Source organism: Clytia hemisphaerica, unplaced genomic scaffold (genome assembly GCF_902728285.1).
Source record: "Clytia hemisphaerica strain Z4C2 unplaced genomic scaffold, Clytia hemisphaerica genome assembly, whole genome shotgun sequence".
Taxonomy (NCBI): Eukaryota; Metazoa; Cnidaria; class Hydrozoa; order Leptothecata; family Clytiidae; genus Clytia; species Clytia hemisphaerica.
The window spans coordinates 19,297-28,689 of record NW_027103747.1 but is presented as its reverse complement, the minus strand read 5'-3'; the positions used below and the strand labels follow the sequence as shown (position 1 = coordinate 28,689).

The 9,393-nt window shown below is 33.2% G+C and overlaps 1 long non-coding RNA gene across 1 annotated transcript; it reads right to left on the bottom strand.

The window, feature by feature from the left end:
- Positions 1-8,116: 8,116 nt before the first annotated feature.
- On the bottom strand, positions 8,117-8,780 carry LOC136805391 (uncharacterized). Its single transcript, XR_010846393.1, has 3 exons — positions 8,730-8,780; positions 8,351-8,431; positions 8,117-8,151 (listed from the first exon to the last, which is right to left on the bottom strand). It is a non-coding gene; the product is annotated as an uncharacterized lncRNA (long non-coding RNA).
- Between the last annotated feature and the right edge of the window lie 613 nt (positions 8,781-9,393).

Genomic DNA, 9,393 nt, shown 5'->3' with positions numbered 1-9,393 from the left:
GATCCTATGCTGTAGTTCTGTATTCTGATTGGATTGCATGACATTACATTGTTTTGTATACGGTATTTTAGCCTGCTAGTCTAAAGTAATTTTTATTTATCACAGCGATCTGACATTTGATGTTTGAGCCGTTATTTAAAAATGTATACGGCATTTCGGTTCCGTAAGAAAAGTCATAATCTAAAATGCAATGTCAGCAAAACTTTGTGTTTTGCTTAGCGATGTTCCACGCAACATGTCAGTTGGTTTCAACTGGAAAATTTATACTTACGGGTACACTCTTGTCATACCCGACTGATAACCTCTGTTGACTATAAATTTGTTTTTAAAATCACTGGTTTTATCTCCTGCTAACTATCTGTTTTGTTTACAGTACAATTTGCAATGGATTTTCAAAAAGTATTTCTGGAAACTTGTGATGATTTCAAATTGAATATGAATTCTAGGTTGAGGGACATGAACAACTTTAAAGTATCCAGTAGTTTGGATGTAGTCAAAACTTTGAAAAGCTACTCAATTCATCGCAGTGTTTTTGATGCTTGTTATAAGGAGGGTGAGATTAAAACTCTTCGTTTGCTTTCATTTGTTTTTGGGAGCTTCAACATTGTGAAGTTCAATGAGCATAAAGATCTTTCTTTGGTTTGCCCAATTTTCTATGTGACCGTCGATCATGAACAATTAGAACGGGGAGACTTGGTGATCCCAATTTGTAAGCTTGCTTCCCTTTCCGAGTCAGGTGAAGAGGATCCAAACTTCCAGGTGTTTGTTCCAAGTGGCCATGATGACCAGGGGGAAGGAACAGTTTCACTAGGTGATCTTTTTCCGATTAAACCGAATGTGTTTCCTGAAGAAAGATTAGTGGGCTTTTCTGTTACAACCCGCAAGGGCAACAACTTTGTTAGTGTAAAAGCTGGTCATGGTCTTAATATAGGGGATTATCTTGTTGTTCATGGTAAATTTTACAAGATTTCTGATATTCACCCTGAAGATGGCTTTGCGTTTGGAGTAGAAGATTCTCGAAACATGATTTATGTTGAAAGTCCCTTTGAAAATAATGTTACAAAGCAAGCTTTTAGATACAGGAAGACTTTCAGCATAAGGGGAAAGTTATCTTCTCTTCCGTCATCTAAAATGCACAGATTTCGTGGTGTGTCAGTAAAGTTTACGGAAAATAAAAACAAAAAGAAATGTGGTGAAGTTGGAGTAACCTTGAGCTGTGCAGCATTTAACTCAAGTGGATATTACACAAGGAATCTTGCCATTACAGAAACAGACATGTAGTGTTTTTTTTGTTGTTGTTTATAGTTTATGGGATTAATGTTTGAAGGTAGTCGGTCAGGGGACACAAACAGAACATATATTGATGGTCGCCTTAGCCAGGCGTTCACAATCGATAAAATCCATTATTAATTTATAACCAGCTGTACCACGAATTTTTATAAGTTTCTCGTTTCCGCACTAATATTCTTGTCCCCGTTCTGGAATCTTTCTGCTATTTTCCCCGGGATAGCCGCTATGGGATTGGAAAGGGTTTGCTTCTAAGGGTACGGAAAATCTTGTGTTTGCTGATGAAACCGCCTAACTTTCCGAAGCTTATTTTTCAACTATCCGAAGCCCCGGTCTTTTTCTGCTAGAAAAGGGGCAAAGGAATCTTAGTACGGAAACGGTAAACTTAGAATTGACGGTAATCAATAAGCAATAGGTAGATTAGATGAATAATTTCTGGCATTCTCGATACATACTCCAAGATTAAAAAAAGCCAGAAAATTATTATTGCGGTTGTATCTATGAGGTTATGAAACTTTTTCCGATACGCCATAAACTTTTTCAATGATTTTAAGTTATCAAAAGTAGCAAAATAATTTTTTTTTATTGTATAAGACGAGGCCAATTTAATTTGTTGTTTTAAAGGCCAAGCTACCTAAAAGAGGGTTGGTCGGTTGGTTGGTCGGCAAAAAAATAAAATAAAGGTGAAATTTCACGCATTATCAGAAAATTTTCAAAATCTTGGAAAAACTACCAACCATTTGAAAATTTGACAGTCGTAATGTACTGAATACAAAAATGTACTACCAAAATCAATCTTATTTTTATTTCGCTTTTTAAGATTTCAGGGTCGGTCTGGCCCGTAAAACAGCTAATCAAATTGGTATTGCTTAAATATATTTCTGGTGTCCTTCATTCATGTTACTTTTTAAAAGTTGCATGGATGATTGCACAAGAAATAATCACAAAACTATAATATTAAATTAATATTTTATTTATGTCATGTTTAATAATTATTCCGGTCAACAGCACACATGAGTATTTGAATTGAACAAGAGTTTTTGCGATAAACGGTCTGTACCTTCCGTAAAGCAACTAATCTAATTGGTCTTTCTTAAATATATATTTCTGGTGTCCTTCATTCATGTTACTTTTTAAAAGTTGCATGGGTGATTGCACAAGAAATAATCACAAAACCATGATACTAAATTAATATTTTACTTGTGTCATGTTTAATAATTATTCCGGTCAACAGCACACATGAGTATTAGGAACGTTTCTGTTTATTATACCTCAAACAAATTTTTAAACTTATGTGAGGTACAAGGCAATAGAAAATTTCTCTTTGAAAAAATAAATTTTCAATAACAGATTAAATTTCTACAATTACTGGGCTCATCTAACAAGTAAAGATTTATATCTTAATCAATAAATTACTCATCAATTGCGTTCATCTAACGTTATTTCAAATAATGTAATAGGAAGATTTATTACATTATTTGAAGTAACGTTGGATGAACGCATAATAAGTTTTCTATTTAAAATCAATAAATTTATTTTATTCTTTTTATTTATTTATTAATTTATTTTTACTTAATTCAATTTATCAATTTAACAAATATTAAGAAAATTTATGAACAACTTTCTGTTTCAAGTGCCTGAAGCAAATTGTAAAAATTTGCGTGAGGTACAAAATAATAGAAAGTTTCTCTTTGGAGAAAAAATTACTGAAATTATAATAAATGAAAAATATACTACTATTTCTATTGCTTTACACCTAACTGGTAAAACTGTAGATTTTACAGGGAAATAAATTAATTTTTTTAAATTATATGAAGGAGTATTTACATGAATCTGCACAAATAAATATGCTAAAGATAAAAACATCACTCCTAATTTCACAAAATGTAAACTAATCAATGTCAACACTCTATGACAGAATATGCTATTGCAAGCAATTTTCCAATTTTGCAACAAATTCTGAAAATTGAGGACTGAGTCGGAATATAAATCTAGGTACAGCATGAGCTCAAGATCGAATCTGCGACTGGATGTACCAAATCTTATACTAACTAATTGTTTTCAATACTTTGAGGGAATAGATTAATGGGGAATAAAAATTATGCAGAATTAATTAATGCGAATTTGGCCCTAATTTGCATTATTTAATTTTTAAAAATTTTTTTAGGATGGATTTTTTGCCATTCAAAACAGACTGATTGTCCCCACTGAAAATCGAACTCAGGTTTACCACAGAAAGTGTGATTGTTCTACCACTGAACCATGGGAACATAATGTGTTTATTTTTTTGTTTGGCTTTTATTCCATCTAAAAATCAGATGTCTTTTGAACTAGACTAAAAACTGCACTTTACACGTTGGAACATGAATGATTTTCCCACCCCGGTGGAAATTATTCATGTTGTTCCAACACGTAAAGTGCAGTTTTCACACCACGGTGATCTACTCACTTTTTCCTGTGGTAAGGTGGAGAATGCCAATTACAAAACTTACCTTTAAAAAAGTTAGCCGTAAAAACAAGATTTTCCAAAATTTCCACCCATGACGGCTATCCCAGAAAAGGAAGATTCCGGAACGGGGACAAGAATCTTAGCGCAGAAACAGGAAGCTTTACAAAACAACGGAATGCATAAACCAAATACCAACACAGTTTCCAACCTAGACATTTCTTATTAGGAATGTCTAGGTTGAAAATTTAAACTTTAATAGACACAAAAAGGGTAAAACTTTCATTTAAAACAGTTTCCAATCGTTTAACATGCATATAACTCGAAAGATCCGATAATTCAATAATTCAACCCCTGCAATCTCAAAAACCGCAAAATGGGTATTTTACAGACCTGGTTCCTTACGGCCGTTGAGAAATATATTAAATTGATTTGATTTTGTTGAGGAGTTGCTGGCTGTTAGGTAGAGTTCGCCAATTACAATACTTACCTCTGAAAATGCATTTAGCAAGTGCCTAACACAGGTTTGACCCTGAACATTCCTCAACAAAATATTTTCAATTTTAAATTTTCTTTCATAAAAATGGTTAAAAATCATCTAAAAGTTTTATTGAATAAGAACTAACAAAGTTGTGAAATATTTGATTTATCAAAACTTATCAGATTTGAGTAAATAATGCTTACAGCTTTAGAATTCCGAGCTTTGAAAACATGATTATTCCAAAGGTGACACTTTCACTAAAGTACAGAGTTTTAAACAATAGCTTCCAAATTTGAAACATAATTAATACGTGCAAAAATTTTATAACGTTTTCATTTTAGTCAGCTTCTACATCCGATTCTTCAAAGATTGGTTGGCTCGGATGTTTCTTGCAGTTTTTATTTTTTTTGTTATGACCAACTTCATGACAAGCTGAACATATAACATTATGCTCTTTGGACTGGAATACACTGTCTGGGAAATGGAATTGCTTCAAACCAATTATTCTTGCAATGCTAGAAAAACGATCTTTATCAAAATTGGTGCTGTTCAACTCTAAGTTTTTAATGCGTTTGTTTAAATGTTCCCCACCGTTACAGTTAAAATAACCGTACCCAAAACCAATTTTTGACCAAAACTTCATAATTCTTGGAACATGTTCTCGCAAAATATGCAAGTAAGGTTTTTTGCCAGTTGACAAGCCCAAAGAATAGCATTTGAATGTCTTGAAAAACTCCTCCACCCGTGTTTTAAAACTATCTACCCTTTCCACATCGACTGATGTAGATCTAACATCATGAGCCAAATCACGAAATAATCGGTATAAAGAAATTATTTGCCTCATTTTCAAAAAGCTTTTGCTTTTCAATTCCTCTCCCTTCTTTAAAAACGAATGAATGAACTTCTCAATATTGACCTCAAATTGTTTACAATCTTGACCGATCATCTTCAGAGTGGAACTGCCGTCATAGTGCTTTTTCTTGCTACGAAACAAAGATCATGAAACAAACTGTTGAAATACCCTATTATTCAGTTTCCTTACACCTTTTTAATTTAAAAAAGCAAAATTGTAGAAATATTTCTCAAACAATTATTTATTAGAAAATGCCATTTTAAAAAACTTTCACACAAAAAAGTAAAGTATATTTTACAGAGCAAAGTCAAATGCAGTTTTTGCACTTTTTGATTATAAAATAAAAAAAACCAACCTTTCATGGTAAGTTTGAATTTGGAAAGCCAAGTAATCACAATCTATTAGTCTCAAAGCATTTGGAATCAAATCCTGTTGTTTCCTATCGACCAATATGTCAAACATAAACTTCCACAAATATCGATGGTGAGCAAGAATCAAATGAAGACCACAAGGAACTATCATCATCAGATCTGCTCCGTCAAACAGAAGTGGAGCCTAAATGAATACAATGTTGTTTCATATCAAAATTTAAGAAAAATGAATGGACTCTCACAAAGTTTTACCTCAATATTTAAAATTTTCAACTATCTTATCTGCCCTTCTTACGCCGGCCCTTATTCCGCCAAAAAGGCCGATAACGTAATTCACACTATTAAATTTCGAAAAATATTTTTCGGTTGATTGATATTAAAAGTACAGATTACGGTTACCTGTCTTGGTTACCGAAAGGTCGCAACATATTTTCAACATATTTTCTTTGAGTGGCCTGCAAAACAACTTACATATTGGCCAAAATGGCTTTGCTGAAATTTTGTGAAGTTGCTTGAGCTGTGATTTGGATTTTTGCCAAGAACTTTCACAGCTTCTTCTCCGAACTTTGACATTTCATCAATTGATTGCTCTGGTGCGTCTTTCAAAACATCCTCATCCCATTTCGAGATGTTTTTTTTGCAATATAAGCAACCAAACATACTGGTACTGGAACATTTTCCAAGTACCTCTTTCACGAAACTGAGGTCAGCGCAAACTATAGGGATAACATTGAAGTATTCTTTTTTTTCTTTCAATGTTACCTCTAAGCCGTTCATTAATAGATTCTTAACTTCGGTGTAATGTTCTGCAGTGTGGATTTCAATGTTCAACCTAGATTCTGCACCCCTCCATAAAGAAGAGATCATTTGAGCGTAAGGCGAGTGAAGTGTGTCCTTATTATTCAGAACAGAGAATGAAATTTGTTCAGTTTGCATTTTACCAGCTGCCCGAAAGTTATCCCCTGTCAAACGTAAAAACAATGTTTGCTTGTCTGGCTGTAAATGTCCATATAAGGAGTCATTTAATTCCTTTAATATTGTAAAGAAATTCAATTGTTCAGCGTTAGTTGGAAAATTCAATTTTTTAAACCAAAAATCATTTCCAAGATATAGTTGCAAGCTTTCCTTAAAAGTCCCACCGACGGAAAGACAGACATCATCTGGACATTTACTAAATGACCTGCGAAGATTCCCCACATCAAGATCCTTTAAATAGTTTGTTACACTTTCATATGTAGCTAAAATGACGTTTTGAGAAGCAAGTACAGTTTTTAGATTTTTGTAACCCCTTTGTGTTAGATCAGTCCTTGAGACAAGAAGCGAGGCACTTTCTTTAATTGGAATATCCCTGCGAGGAAGGTCTTTCATAACCTTTTTGCAAATGCTTTTCTTGAAGCTTTCGTTGTCAATGATGCTTTCCTCAACAATTTCAGGGTGGGTATCCAAAAGATAATCAATGTAACCTGAATAAAGAATAAAACATGCCTCCAAAACCCATTTAAAAATTTTTCCACAACACAAAAAATGAAAAAAACATCAAAATCAACTAAAAGGCAGAAATCATCTCTTCAACCAAAGACAGAAAAGAAAACATTAAATCACAAATTAGCTGGGATAAAAGCCGGTAAGGAAGATAAAAAAGCTGAAAAAAAGTGGAAAGTAGCTAAATGAAGACAGAAAATCTAACATCAGGTGTGGCCATGAATATATATTTTTTTCCGATCATCACTCTTTATGTAGACCCTACAGTAAAGCACTAAAATGAAAGCACTGTAAAACCATGTTACCCACCGTGCGGGCACATTTATTCCACTCAAATTATTTGGCTTTTAGCTATGTAAAATACTTTTCAAAAAGGAGTATTAAATTATAGTAAGAATTTCATGTGACTGAGATTATGACCGAAAAGGAAATCTGAGCATCAAAAGAAAGGAAAACCTTGTTTGACATGGTTACAGAAAAAAATGACAAACAGTTTACTCCGGAAACCTGAAATCTTTAGACACTTTCAAAAAGTTTAGACTTTTCAGAGAAAAATACAAACTTATCGTATAAGAAAAAATCTCAAGCTAAGACCAATAGCGTATCCATGGATGATTTCCGCTTAATCCAAACGTATAGGTAGGTTCAAGGTTGGGTTTCCAAAAGAAGAGAAATATTGGGCAGAATTTTGTTCCTTTTTCCATTTTCCGCAAACACTTGTTTTTGTCACCACCGCCCATAAACCATTTAACGATCTGTTCCGTAAAACTGATCTTCAGGAAGTGATTTATTTTTGGTAGATTTCTTTGTTTTGAAACGAATTCAGGCTGTGGACAATATGGACTTGAGCAAATTGTGCAACTGACATTTTCAACCTGATTCATGGTAACTGCAAGTTCCCACAGGAAGAGATCGTATTGATTTGGAAATCCTTTTGATTCAGAGATATTGTGATCCATTACCCCCTTTAATTTGACATCATCGAACAAATCTACATCTATCAGGTCTATATAATGTTGAAATTCTGTAGAAAACGATAGTTTATCGCAAAAATCTTGATCATAAGCCAAGCAAACTTTAATCAGGCTTATCCAAGAGTCAACTGGACAGGTGTTTACAAAGTCTATTCGTCTTCCCTCATGGTTGGCACTGCCACCCCATTTAGGCAAAGAGATTGATTTAATCTGTCGATTTGGCGATTGATCTTCGGTTGATCCTAGTGATATTGTCACTGAAAAAGAAAGAGAAATTACTTTTACAAATAAAACATTGGAATGAAAATGTTTAAAAAAATTGTAAGAATTAGAATAACATAAAATTTATTTTTTTCAATCAAGAGTGATTGAAATAACTGTATTAACTCGTTAGTCATTATTTAGAAGATTGACAATAGACATAAAATAAATTCAGAAACCAAGAATTATTCTTACTGTGCCCAGCAGATGAGCTAATCACCCTAAGCTTGCCATTGGGTTGTAATGGTTTCCCTGGTACGTTCTTGACCGTGGTTTCTAAAAAGAGACAAAAGAATTTTGAATAAAACTAACAGTTGTTAACTCAATAATATGATTATTCATAAGATTGACAAATGTGAAATTAGTGTACCAAACCGTTTCTACTCTGAGGAAGAGATAAACCAGTCGGCCTTGGTTTAGGAATTGGTGTCTTGGAAATATCGGGTTAGTTCTTGACTGTGTTTTCTAAAGAGACAAAAGAGTCAAGTAAATTAGAGTTTAACTAACACTTAACTCATTAATGTTTATTCAGAAGATTGATAAATATGAAATGAAAATACCAAAGCTTTCTTACTCTGAGGAAGAGATGAACCAGTCGGCCTGGGTTTAGGAAATGGTCTCTTGGAAATATCGGGTACGTCCTTGACTGTGTTTTCTAAAGAGACAAAAAAGTCAAGTAAATTAGAGTTTAACTAACACTTAACACATTAATGATTATTCAGAAGATTGATAAATATGAAATTAAAATACCAAAGCTTTCTTACTCTGAGGAAGAGATGAACCAGTCGGCCTGGGTTTAGTAAATGGTCTCTTGGAAATATCGGGTACGTCCTTGACTGTGTTTTCTAAAGAGACAAAAGAGTCTGGTGAATTAGAGTTTAAAGGGGAATTAATATGTGTGATTTTCAATGAAACTTATGATTATATTCTTAAAGAGCTCATTAACACGATTCCAAAAATATATAATACATAGTTGTTTACTTTTTCTATACTGAATAATAGACAATTAAAAATTCCCTTATATCACCATGGTAACAAAATTTGTGATGTATGATGCGCGTGAGTAGGTTTTTAGATTTTCAAAAAAAAAGAGAGCAATGAAAGAGAGCAACAAGTAACGAGAGAGTATTTTAAGTTTTTGATGTGAAAAGAGTTTTCTGAGATTGTGAAAAATACGAAAAATCATGTCTACAAACAGTAGCTCTGACGAGTGTTCTAATAATTATGATTCTTGCGAC